We start from the raw sequence: 14,841 nt of genomic DNA, 5'->3' as shown, positions 1-14,841 counted from the left end.
CACATATAATTTGCATCATGTATACGTCAACAATATTCTGAGCTTATGCTCAATGCAATGAAACTTACTATTCTGACACTATTTATGATAAAAACAAAGATTGAAGACTTTCACTTGGATTTCTATTTACAAGATAGGCCATTCAACTTTTTGTCTATGTTTTTCCGTGCATTGATTGACATTCTCTATTGTGTAAAATGTCATTAACAACGGTAATCTCACAGAACACTCCCGATATATCCGTTCAATACGAGCATATCTGAGGAAATCGTATTGTATTCACAGGGAGCTATGGCAGAGAAGACGTATTGCGTGCTCATTCTCAACACCATCTCACACCTATTCAAAGAAACATCTTTAGTAATGTATATATATGAATGGTTTACATTTTTCCCAGGTATATTTGGTGCAAGCTTTTAGCAATACTATTACGTGGTTCTATTACATTTGAACCCACGTACATTTGAACCCATGACAATTGCACCTGTATGCTATTGCACCTATGGAATTTTTTTTGTTTCACGAATAGTTAAACCCATACTAACCCTAACCCATGGGTTTTAGCACCCGCATATAGATTGAACCCGTGGATACGCATGGGTTCAAATGTACATGGGTTCAAATGTACGGTCACCCTATTACGTATAGTATGAAGCAGAAAATTTTAACATTTATATTCGAGGTATTGCGGTTGAAGCTATTTCCACTCTAAAAAAATATCATTTTCCTTGTATCTGATGTGAACTACCAGTTTTCATTTCAACAGTAGCACTATGTTCGATTCATCGTCCTAAATCGCCAGCGATTTCAATCAACGATTAAAATGTATCAGACGTTATCGACGGTAGGAAAAATCTGAAAATACTGAACGACTAACCGAATTGGTTAAGATAGAAAAAAAAGAAAAAAAGACTGCAAATAGAAATATAATAGTAATAATAATAGAAAATTTTTATTATAAACAATTTACCAATATAGTTTTACCTAAATTACTATAAAAATCACTCTGGGATACATATTCCATTTTTTCTATTTAGAAGTTAGCTCACAAGCATACAATAATAACTCAAAATAATGTCGATGAATAAATTTCTGTTAAAGGATTAAATCAAAAATTATAGAAATGGCCTCATTCAAAAGTATATGTCAATATCATGTACACCACGAATTTAATAATCTTACGGTAGCATTCAATCTACGAAAAAAACACTTGCATGATGAGCTATATCACAAAAGAATGCTTATTTTAATGCCATTCAAGTACGGATCAATCATGCAGATTTGTTTTATATACACTCCAAGTTTGCACATGCTAATTTTTTAGATATCATGTTGACATAAAGATACGGTCGCTTGTGCATTATATTTATTAAAAATATAAAAAAAAATTGTTTGAATCTTCTGTATTTATTGTGTTATATTTGCACAGTTCGTACATTAAAATTATATATCAAACATAATCATATATTTAATGGCTTATGGAAGAATAATGGAATTAAATGACCAGAACAGACCTATTGGTTGAAATTTACTGTCAAGTATACATGCAAGGACAAGATTATTTCGATGTCACAGATATATATAACGGAAGAGTTTTTTTTAATTGTAACGCCGTTATCGAAATCCATATCCAAATTATAAATAAGAAGAAAATACTTTTAGCTGACGTTGGTCTTAAAAATTAACAGAAATAAAATTAAATACTAAAAGTCTAAATTTCTTGAAAATACTTGAATTCAGTTGCCCTTTACCTTGTCTTAGGTACGGAATACGTCATAAATCAAATTTTCCATTCCACGGGGTAGCATATCCCAGAACAACAACAAATTTTGCAAAAAGTGGATATAAAATGATTATAGTGTTGTAAAAAACTATGATGCGATTTACTTGTATTGTACTCTAAGTTACAATGACCAGTATGTTACAGAGCAACGTAAAATACTGAAATATAATACAATGATGTAATTGTTTAAATTTGGATTCTGTGAAATTTAGTCAATTTACATAATTTTGAAAGGAAGTGTTTCGTCAGTTTTCAATGGGCTATAGTTACCAATCTGCTTACTGTACATCTCATGTGAAGCATGCTTGGCGAACGCTCATGTTCTAACATATACTAAACAAGTAAATGAATCTATTACTTGAAATTGTTACAGTAATTTGTAGTTTTTTATTACAGGACATGCGTCTATTTGTTTCTATTGTGTGGGTGATAATAAATGAAGTGACATCGAATGTTATTCATATGTCGTGACATTCTATATACAGTAGTTCTGTTGCGCTTTGTTGCTTTAACCTCCATATTGTTTCTTCTATCAACATTTCAAGTTGCACATCGTACTTGACAAAGCGAGTTGGGCCACGTAGTCGGGAAAATTTACAATCGACTCCCGACTCCGGCTGGAAAAAATATCGGTTCCGGGTTTGCCTCCGACTTTAGTTCCGAACTGCAAAACAAAACTTTGATGTATGGATGCCTTTGCTGATAGTCTGTCAGGAAGGCTATATAAACCTAATACTTTTCGATTTTCTATAGAAAATTTTGACTTTTTCATGACTACGGAAAGTATGAAATTGGGAACTTGGGATAAAAACACGTCGACTCCGCATGCCTGCTTTACACTATGGCCTTAGGTGGCAAAGCAACTTTCATATTATGACGGAAAAGTCAAAATAGTTTCGCTTTTAGCAGTTAGTTACTTCTGTATTTGTGCTATTATTTTGAGGTCTGGTAAGCCGTATGATTGTATTGAACTATATTTGCATAACAAAACAACTACTCGTACAATTTTCCAATTTTCGCACAAGTAATAAACAAAATATGCAAAAATACCACAATGGCAATGGCCTCACATATGCATATTGAGAACAATGATCGCTAGTCCGTCGAAGATGAATTTTATGATCATTGTTCACTGCTGTACGCCCTGAAATCGAAAACTACTTAGGTTACAGTTTTGACAAATGTGAATAACTTCACTATCACACTACAAGTTATGATGTGCAATTGAAACCATATAGAGCTATTGTGGCGCATTACGCGTCAGTAAATGCCGGGTGGCTGGAAGCAGTAATAGCCAATATAATAAGGAGGATTAGGTAATACCGAAACTTCATTTAAATCAACGACGCTTTGAGACCTCGGGGAGTTTATTTTGTTTTGAATCAAAACAAACAAATGACAATTCGATATCTTCAATAATAATATATATTATTATGTAATGTATTATGATACAAAACTCCCATGATGCAATTGCATTGGAGTACATAGAGCCGTTTTCGCCGATCAAAAATCCTTCAGAAAAGTTCCTCAAGTCACAACATGGAATGAACTTAATATATCAAGACATATATAATTCATATTTCTTGGTCCAGGTATTAAGAGTTGAATAACTGAAGCGGTTTTGCTTTATAACTAATAATTTCGAAATCAGAAATTTGGTTACAAACGTGTACTCATTTTGTTTCTCTGTTTTAGTTCCCTTATTCAGCTTTTCATGATCAGTATTTTTTATGCTTTTGGCGGAAGACATCTGTTAAAAAAAACGATTTGAGTGAAGTTAATGGTGATGATTTTGTTCATGCAAGCGTGGGAGGTTTTACGCGTGGTTTTATTTGTTCAATGGACTTAGTTCTATGTTAGGCAGTTTAGCTTATATATAATGTGATGCGACTCGCGTTTTGAAGTCAAATATATCACATGATAAAACGACGTATTTCGCACTTTTGTGCTGATTCAGAAATACTTACGCCTCTGAACAGTTTTTTCATCGAATGAATATTGGTATTATAACACAATAATTATAAATACTTTATTACACTTAGAACTACAAGATTTAATAGAAGAACTGTGCAAAATCAATCGCTGTGAACTTGACATAAATGTGTAATGATGTATGAAATCATAATGCATATGACTGTCATACCTAACAAAAAGATCTAAATATCCTCATCTATGTAAGTTTTAAACGATAATACATTGATTGAACCTAAATATAGACGCTTCCGTGTACTTTCAAATTAATATTTCTTCTAAAAGTATGTTTTATTCATCATTCATTTTTGAATTTTTTTTAAACTTGGAAACGGAAAAATACAAATTCAAACGGCCGGAATAGAAATATTTGTGGTTGCAAATGTTTGGCCCATGATATCATTTAAAATATCAAATTAAAAAACCTGTCCAAATAACTGATAGTTATAAAGTTTGTTATAAACAACAATGATTTTATCTAAATTAACTTTGCTGATATTTAAATTCAAAGTTGTTATTCATGTGCTTGCCTTGAACTTATGAATTAGTTAACGCTAGAGTTTTCTAAAAATTTTCTCAATCGAAAATAGATTTTTAAAAATTTTCACTAATTAATCAAAAGCTAAAAAATATAGTTAAGAAAGGTTATGTATGTGTTGAAGTACATTTTGTCAATAATTTGATTCGTGTTATGCCTATGCTTTAAATTAAACAGTGCAGTTATAACAACTACAATTTTTTGGGCACATAAACAGAGCAGATGGGATGGAAAAGCAAATACTATGCGGAAAGATTTGCGGTACCAAAAGTAGAGGAAGACAACGTACAAACTACACCGACGGTCTGAATAATTACGTAATGAAGAAACAATCCTCCAACAATGAACTCATCAAGAGAACTAACAACAAATTGGAATGGAATGCAATGATCGCCGATGTCTGTAACAGACCTGGTGCATGAAGAAGATATATATGTTAATATCATAGCGATAGAAGTTGAAAAAAAAGTTAAATGAAATCTAGCCGCACGATACAAATTATGTTCTCCATATATCCGACAACCATTGTAAACAACATAAATGTCAATAGAATACTTTCGTTTTAGTCCAACTCCTAGCATGGATGATGTGTCGTATTTTGATTCCGTTTCTAGAATTTCTTCCTCCTTTCTAAATAGTGCTGGGCTGTTAAATTTTCGAAAACTGTTGAGAACACATCAATATTATATCCCATCATACTATAAAGACAACGATCAGGCCCACGCACAGACTCAATAATAAACATTAGGTAATTTCATTGATTGTAAGCTGAAAGAGAAATGCTCCATTAGTCTTATGAAATGTCGTATTTCAATACAACAATACAACTAACACTTTGTTAACAGTCATCACGTATAGCATATGACGTATCGGTTTTTGGCAGATCGAACTTATATACTATAACATTTCTTGACATTATTAGAAAAGAAAACATTTTCAATTATTCAGTCGGAAGAAAGAAAACCATTACAAGTAGTAGGAATTTGTTTCAAATGCTGATCATGGACAACACCCTCTGTCTTACAGCATAATAATAAATATGGCAAATACAACCAACAGTTTTGTGGTATGCTACGATTCTGATTCTCTCTACGATTACGGTTATGGGAATAAAATGTTTTTTTTGTTGTTATGAATTATACATATCCTTTGTAAAACAATACATTGAATTCATTTCTGGTTTGTTGTAAGACATTGGCCAGTCTATAATAGTGTTATATTATCTCTCTGATATTATCTATATCCATTTTGCTACGCTACTTTTTTTCCCATAGCCGTGGCTTTTTGTTGTTGTTCTGGAAATCGCTTTCCTGCGAAAAGAAAAATTTGTTTTTATGACGTAATTCGTACCTTAGACAGAGAAACAAAACAACAGCTACTAACTTCTAGTAACTTTAAACATAAACTTAGAATTTAGACTTGACTTTAAGAAATTTAGACAATTTGATATTTTACTTTCATTCCTTTTGATTTTTCTAACATCATTCAGAATTATAATTTTCATATCAGCATTTGTTTTTTATACTCACAAATAGTAACATGAAATATATTATGAGTCAAGATGCTATTCAGACAACAGTACAAAGCATATAACACAACAAAGTAAAAAATCACGTCATTTCACGTCACTTTTATTTTTAATTGGACTTGATTGTCGATAACAGCGTTAAAATAAAATAAAACTATTTAACAATATATATCCATTACTTTTAAATATTCTTTTTCTTGTATATACGTCTGCTTGACATTAAATTTGAAGTAGAAGTTCGTTTGATCTTTAAAACTGCATCATTGTTCATGTATAAGCCATTGCAATATGTCTCACATTATTATGTTTAATTTAATAGTTAATTAATGAACGCAATATGCAAATATAACGCAATGAATATGAAAACACAAATGTTTCAATATTATAGTTATGATGTATGTATGACAAGCAACTGGAGCTATTTGTCAACGCGGCAGCAAAATAAATAGAATGTGTTTACGTGGAGTGTAAATGAAACAATCTGTATGATTGATCCGTGCTTGGATGGAATTAAAAAATGTAGTGTTATCTTGATATGCTATTCTAAGATAACAAAATTCGTGATGTATATGATATCAAAATATATTTTCCTTTGAAGTTATTATTATAGTTTTTGATTCAACTTTTGACCTTAGACAATTTCTTCAGTTTGAGTTTCTTTGGTATGCTTGTGAGCTCTAAACCCCTTAAAATGGAATGTGCATCCTGGAGTGATATTTTATATAAAACTAAGAAAAAAATATTAAATTGTAAAGTGTTTAAAAAAATGACACATTTCTCCATTTTTTAGCAATACGTTTTTCCAACCAATTCTAGTAGTATTTTCCGTATTTTTATATTCTGCTGTCGATAACGCCTTGTACATTTCGTTCAATTTACGCAAGTTGCAAAATCGCTGACCGAGTTAGGACTTCAAATCAAACAAAGTGATACTGTTGAATTGGAAGCAAGTACATCAGAAAGCGGAATAGTATTTTTGGAGGGGAATAGCATAACCAGCAATTACATCGAATGTTTAAATTTTAAATTTTCCTCTCCTTACTATATTTAATACTATTTAAAAAAAATATCGCATGAATCATTTACCAAATATGAAAATGTTTTCTTTGTTTAAAAATAAACTTACATATCAGAAGAAGCATATAGATAAAATATTAACATATAAAAACGTTTTCGTAATATTTATACTTCAATTTTATTTCGAAACTCGATACGAAATTAGTTTGGCAGGGCGAAAGTGTTATGAAAGCGAATATTGAATACTAATTGTTGAATACTAAAATTTTCAATTTCTAACCTCTACAGACAAAGTTGTGGTAAACCGATTAAATAATCCTATGTGTCGAGGATAAATAAATCAAAGCAAGAGTTAGCAAAACAATGTAATTTGCCGACGTTTCGAATTTCTATATACCGGTATATATACAGGAAAATTTGCGCATGATATGGAAAAAGACACTGGAGTATATATATATATCTATAGAGAGAGAGAAATTATCAAAGCGTAAAATCCAATCTAATATTGCGAAGTCTTCATGTGAAATGAGTGCACCTATAAAATTACAAACTCTTTGTTATTAGATCTTTTTATTCAAATTGTCGGGTTGTTTAACAAAAACATTGATATTGATCTGTTTTTATATTTTTAGTACTTCTGAAATTTCTGAAAGAAAGGCAACATGGTGATGAAGCCATTAATATAAAAATATTGAATATATATATTATGTAATTTAATTCGTGGGGCAGTGGGTTTATCAGTTACAGGTAACCAGTTTACTGTGATGAAATTAATTTTTCATGTGATAATCAGATAATCATGAAACAGAATGTACTTTTTTGACATTTCAATTATATGGTCTCACAACAAGCAGGATAGTCCACAAACTGTGTTTTATGTTGTTCGCTTGAAATATTACAGGAGAACTACAAATTGTCGGTTAATTCAGGAAAAAACCTTTTTGCGATGCTGATAGTCAAATATTGTGCCGTTATGATTTTTGTGCAAGTAAGTTCCACTGCATAATATGTTTGATAAATGACTGACTTCAATGTCTGAAAACAATGTGGGACGAGAATTCAAAAGAAAGGAAGCATTATACAGTAAGTCAAACGCAACATGACTTACAGCCTGCCATGGGAACAGATCAGTTCGAAGTTGCTTTTTTGCTGCATGTTACTTGGTATACCTTGCATTATTTCCACCGATCTTTTGAATTTATAAAAAAGTATCATTACGAGAACTGACTTCTGTAGTAGACTAACGTTTCCATATCGTCATATTTTTGTGTAGACCAGCTCATTACTAAAAAAGTTTATTTGAAATGGATTTGAGATGATGTTTGTAAAAGAACACGTGATACTTTTATGTGTTATATCTGTACCAGAGATATCCAGACGCGTGTGCGTTTCGAGTGTAAAATCGCGCAAACGACCGACCAATATTCTCCCAATATTTTTAGTTAGAACAGAGCAGTGTGGTAACACTGCTCCCAGTAAAACGACGCGCACTCACTTAAATGTATGAAAACTCATTTGCGTACTAAGTAAAAAAGGTGGTGTTTGTAAAAACTCTAAAACATATTACACGATTTTTTTGCACCCATAATTACATTGCCGATTTAGTAAATCTGTCTGCTGCAAGTAATCGAAACGAATCAAAACAACGCAGCGCTGTAATTTCGTCATTGGTACCGTAATTGATAAGTTATTCCTTATTATGATTGCATTGACGCCATGTCTATACTGGAAAATATAGATAACATTGTAAAACGGTGGAGTATGCCAATCAATTCGCAGACGAGCATGAGTAATGTCTATAAACATGATAAATGTCTGTAAGCGTTCTCAGTTTTCAAACCAATGTCAACATTGTGAGCTGACATAGTGTAATGAGCCAAATCTCGGAAATGAGATCAAAAGTGTAAATATCCGAGGAAATAATGAGGTGTGCGCTTACTTTGTACAAGTTGAATCAGACTTTCAAAATATACTTGTTGTTAAATTCGAGATCTTCTCTCTGCTTCTTTGCTTAATTAAAATGTATTCAGAGTATACCGAATTTGACCTATAACTTTCGCCTTTTACCATTACACTAGCATAGTTGAACATTTACTTGAGTTGAAATTGTGTAAATATTAAAAAATCTTAATCTACACGAATGTAAATTATTGATGAAAATGCAAATCTGTGAATTTCATTTATTTTTTTAATTTCGACGTTCGTGTCGCAAATTAAAGCATGATATGTAATATATATTTTGGTTTATTTGCAATAGGGTATCAGAGCAGTCAGAACATGCAATGTCTGTACTAATTTCCACTATGTTCAGTGAAAGCATAGAAGCCATGAAACATTGATCACGAAATCAATAAATAAGAACAAACTGACGCTAAGGTCTTTAGGATTGTGATAGAAACCAAACTCTCATTTGAAAATGAACGAACAATATGAGAGTGAACCATAACAATGTGAATTTCACTAATTTGACGTACATGAGCTTACGATGGATATATAAATATATATATATATATATATGTTTGTGAAATGGACATGGTGGTAGCGTTGATTATTGATTTTTCAGTTATTTTGTTTTTTTTTATATTTGCAAATATGGTTTGAACAACTACACAAAACCATTGCGTATGCAATGTTCAGATCAAGACTAAGCGAACCTGGAAAAGATATTTCCTATCAAGAATACTGCAAGCTGCAACAAATCTTTTAAGTATGAAGCAATCAATAAATCGATGAATGATCTACAGAACTTTCGAAGCTAAATCATATCTTGATTATAATACAGTTCAATTACAAGCAATATACCCAACGAATAAGTTGTAATGTGAAAGTCTAGGGAATCTTTTTATTTTGGTGAGAAAAGAAAGGCCTGTCCCTAATTCAAGATTGTATTAAATTCCAAATCCTTATCCAGTTAGAGATAATAATAATTTATATTGATTTTTGTAGTATGAAAGTTTTGCTTCCGGATTTCAAGTTTTAAATAAAACTTTTTTGATAAATGCTGTGTTATGTGAAAGTTGGGACTTTACATATGAATTCACATGATCGGTGAATTTCATTGTGTATATAGCGGGTCGTTTGGAAGTAATAATTGCCTTGAACAAGGGTTTGCACAATCATCTCTTAGTTTTAATATTCAAAGCAAGTAAACTCATGTGGGTTATATATATCATAACAGTAAGTTATTCTCCAACCAGTTACTGTTACTGTTTTTAGTGAACGTTTTGAGTTGACCGTGTAATGTAATGTGTAATGAATGTCAATTTGTGATGTAGCTTATGGTTCTGTAAGACTTTGCAACCCTAACCTATTTTCAAGCGGAAGTCTTCGTTTTACCACGCTAAAATCGGACCATACTTGGCAATGTGATTTGACAAAGTGCTTGGTCAAGTCCTGGAACACGAGAGATCCCTATCAATTTCTTTTCATGATAACAGCACCTAAATGCCTATCAACTATAACATACGTCTTTGCCTCTTTTTTAGCACAGTGACTGGAAATTCTTTGCGAATCGCAACACCGGTTGACATAAAATAATCATCAACACAAACCTATAGCCATAATCGGATTTATGCCGAAATGTTAATAAAAATACCGCCATTCATCCCTAGCTTTTCAATACCTGTATAACCAACGTTTGCTATGGTTTAGCACTCCTATTTGATAACCTTGAATCTTACTACAGAGCGTGGAATCAATGTATATAAACCAGGCCTATGTCTTATGAGAAAATATTTGTTTAATAGTGCCTTGAATTTGGTTGGTGGAAGTTAAAGCGTGGCGTCACTTGAATATGTAGCAACATAGTTCCTTCCTGTCTTAAATATAAGTTACATGATATATATATGTGTTGAATAATCACTGCGAGTCGATTGAATAATCTTAAAAGACATAATTTTTTTCGTATTTTCCAACGTACTGGTCTTCCTATGCACAATCGAAAACTTAAAGTCAACTTGTAAATACAATTATTACATGGCGATATTAATTCCATGTTTCCATTTTTTTGAAGCGTGGTGTCCTTCCACAAGGAAGAGGCCAGAATTACTCGCAACATTTTTTGAAATACAAAGTATTTGAATACTTGCATTCAACGCAGCAATGAAAGAAAAGTCTAAGATTTAGATTTTTGAACGTTTATAACTTTTTAATAATAAGGGGTAGCGTATCCGAGGACATTTCAAACGAAAGAAAATATTTTATCGTGTCAGTCAGAAAAATGCTAGATTTTTTAAATAAATATTGTCGAACGGTGAGCGATTGATTCTAATCCAAGTATAATTTTTTTCTGCTTGAAAGTGAGTTATGACTAAAAATTGGACAGCTCCCTTCTTTTCATAAATCAGAAATATAGGATATTTTGTACAAAGCCCGCCTGCAAAAAGGCTGAACAAATTAGTAATTATCTAGTTAGAGGTAGAGTCTTGGTGAGGAATGATTTGAAAATTTGAATTTTCAGCGCAATCTGCATTCCTTACCCTAAACCTAACTGAATGATAACAGCACTTTTCTTATTTTTAGCGTTGGCGGAGGTGTACTTTTGGCGGGAGCTTTGTACAAAAGATCTGAAATATCAAATTGGAATGTTCACAAAATGTTAATTTTTATCCATCCTCTTGAAAAACCTAAACCAAATGACGCCGAAAATTGTTCATTCGCGAAATGAAATACGTTAAAGCAGGGTGAGTTTAAGAAAACATATCACTGAAGTCAAAGTTTGCATATAATTTTGGCCTATAGTAATTATTTTTGTATGAGGATTTTGATGAGTTAGTATTCTTTGTTTCCAAAGTTAGTTGTAGAAAGAAAAATCTATTTTATACCATATTTGACTCAAATTGATTTAATCCGTAACATAACTTACGTAATGATTAGATGAAATAATTAGATTAATGAAAAAGATGTAATTCCAGGTTTTTTTGACATTTGATTTTAGTATGTGCTAGAATATAATAATAAAATATTTTGAAGGGTAATTTAAGATATATATATTAAGTTGTTAAGTCACTATGTCAGCGCATTTAAATGAAAAAATTATCGAATACATGTAAAATAAACATTTGTTCTTTGTACAATCGAAAATTACGTGTCACAATCGCGTGTGAAGCGGAAAATATCTAGCATTTTATATGAATTGTATCATTGTATGTTTATACTGACGTGGGAGATCATACGCGCGTTTTCTGTATAATGAACTGTATAATAATACTTCAGGTAAAACACGCTTGTATAGCATGTGACTTGATTGGCCAATTTGGTTGACTGATATTTATGATGAGTTCAATTAATGAATATCACACAATTGTGCGTTTAAAAATTTTTTCAAGCCTTCAAACAAGTTTCTTGGTTATTCGAAATAACCTAACACAATACAAAGTTCTCATATTTTACACAGAAATGTAACTTTTCACTCCGTTATTATTCAAAATTGAAGGGATCGTACTTATACACAACAAACTAAAAGTCGATGACTATGTGAATTGTGAACGAAAATCCATTAACTACGTTAATGACGTTCAGCAAATATATGATTGAAGGATATGAAGCATCATGGCGAAAAAAGAATTGTTTGATGTTAAATATATTCAAACATTTCAAATAACAAATTTCTATTTCATTTAATTATAAAATAATTAAATATTACTGATTTTTATAATACGCGTCACATACGACAGTTTCTAATAAAATTAAATTTTACAGCAATACAGCGAAAGATTTGAAAGGGATTTTCAGATACTTGTGAAATCTGATTTTATTGGTTTTAGATGCGCATACAAATATCTAAAACAAAGTTTTTGTTTTTTAGTCTATCTAAAAAAGTGAGACAAGGAGTCTGATTCTTTCGTTTTCATTTTTTCACCGAAATTTCATCAAACCTAGTTATTTTAAATATATATTTTTCTTCTGTTTTACCTTTTTGAATCAAGTATTTTGAACATATTTTGACTGATCTCCGCTTCAATCAAGTCTGTTATTGTCGAACATCGCAAAATAGGTATTTGACAAACTACAAGATTTAATCTTGTTCCAATGTTATTGCCATCGATTTTAGTGCAAGATTTGTCTTTCTCGCTATCACTCTCACTCTGGTGATATCAGCAGGTATGTTTGCTTTTATGTCAATAAATCTTACTTAGTAAATTATTTATCGAACTGTTCACGACCAGTCACTACTTTTGAAAATACGGTTTAGTTAAATAATATTTTACAGTGTAATCCTATCAAAAATTAAACCTGGAGCGGATAAAGCTTATCATTCACATATTCGGCATAACTAAAGATATGCTAATATCATGGAAACAAATAAAGTTTACTCATTGTAGATATATACCAATGCAAGCATGGTGGATATTCTACTAGAGATAGGCGGAAAACAAGTAACAAATAGTTGAAAGAATGCATTTTATCAAACACCCATAGCTGGCGTGTAAACATGTGACTAAAAGTGTATTTGTCAAAAAGTACGACAGCAACCAAGAAAATAGATTAAATTGGTAATTAAACTATACTTTAGTCAAACTCGGTACCCTGGCTGATGCAAAACTGCAAATTACCAGTTCCGGCCTGTTGAAAGATTTTCCCACCGTGTTAAGTTGTGTCCACGATATTATCATACATTTTGTATTATTTGTTTTACTCACCACACGTAAATGCAATATGAACTGATCGATTTTTAGGTACCGTACATATTAGCCTACCGTACAGGACTGCGTCTCAATGTGTTAACAATTTTGAACCAGAATACGCTAGCAGAATTTTTAAAGAGAGCGATGCTCAAATGTATGGACACGAAAGACAAAGCGAAGCAATAGTGTACCTTACCTTATAGAGTACCTTACCTCACTTCGTCTACTGTAGGGAACGGTAAAAAAACTTCCGACTTTCGCGTAGCACGTGGCATGTAGCACGATAGAGGTGGCAGAACTGCTACAAAGAGGTGGCAGAACTGCTACAAATAATTTTTACTAATTCTATAGAGGTCATCACACAAAATTTGGAAGTGAAAAACGAATCACATAGTGGCCACAGAACGTCTTAAGTAAAAGTAATAGCCTTCTAGTGAGAAATAAATTCTTTCACCACTGCGAATTTTAAAGCAATTTTTCCAATAATTGAAGCGAAATGAGATTTTTTTCTGAAAAGAAAATGGAGAACAGGGACAACAACAACACAATAACAGAACGATTCATATGTACAATTCGTGTCCAATAAATTGATGATGATCTGCAGAACAACTGCTTAGCAACGAAAACCATCAGAGTCACTTGGGTGTTCCGTTTTGCATCGACGAACTTCATGATATATAATTTAAACGTGGACAAATTATTGCACAATGGATCACAAAGAGTAGGTCGATGTAGCATCTGTTGCAGTTCCAAGCAAAATACGTCATCGGTAAATTTGATTAGCACTTCCTTTTTGCCATGCGTTGTATGAAAACGCGTATTCTCTCTGCGGAGGAAGCCATTCAAATGACGATAGAGGTCGCATATGCATACCGATTGCTAAATTTACAAGCGCAAGCACGATGAAAGATCTAAATTTAACCATATGCATGAACGTGAACATCTTCTTGTATTATTAATCAAACAGCTTTATTTTGAGAACGAACATCCCTTTTGAATTTAAATCTGAATATGAATATTGAACCTTATCTAATTTCAAAAAATACTTATAATGAGTGATATTAGAGTAGTAAACGTTTGATATGTAAAGTTTTTATGTTAAGGAAAATTTGAAAAAACCTCATTAAAACCGCACGCAACTAATAATTAACAACGTACTTTAAATTATACACTAGAATATAGCGTTTCATTATATTTCCGATTAAATTAAGAACAAATCACTTTTATTTCAATTATTCATTCACTTGTTACTTCAATGATCAACGAAAAGGTGAAACAGTCAAAATAACGGAATAAAAGCATGTTTAAAAATATCTATTCTCAATCAGTCACAAATTTGAAGAGTATAGTAAAATTAATTTATATATTAATTAAAGCA

Source organism: Styela clava, chromosome 8, assembly GCF_964204865.1.
Source record: "Styela clava chromosome 8, kaStyClav1.hap1.2, whole genome shotgun sequence".
Classification (NCBI taxonomy): domain Eukaryota; kingdom Metazoa; phylum Chordata; class Ascidiacea; order Stolidobranchia; family Styelidae; genus Styela; species Styela clava.
The sequence above is the reverse complement of the archived record's forward strand: the minus strand, read 5'-3'. Positions refer to the sequence as shown.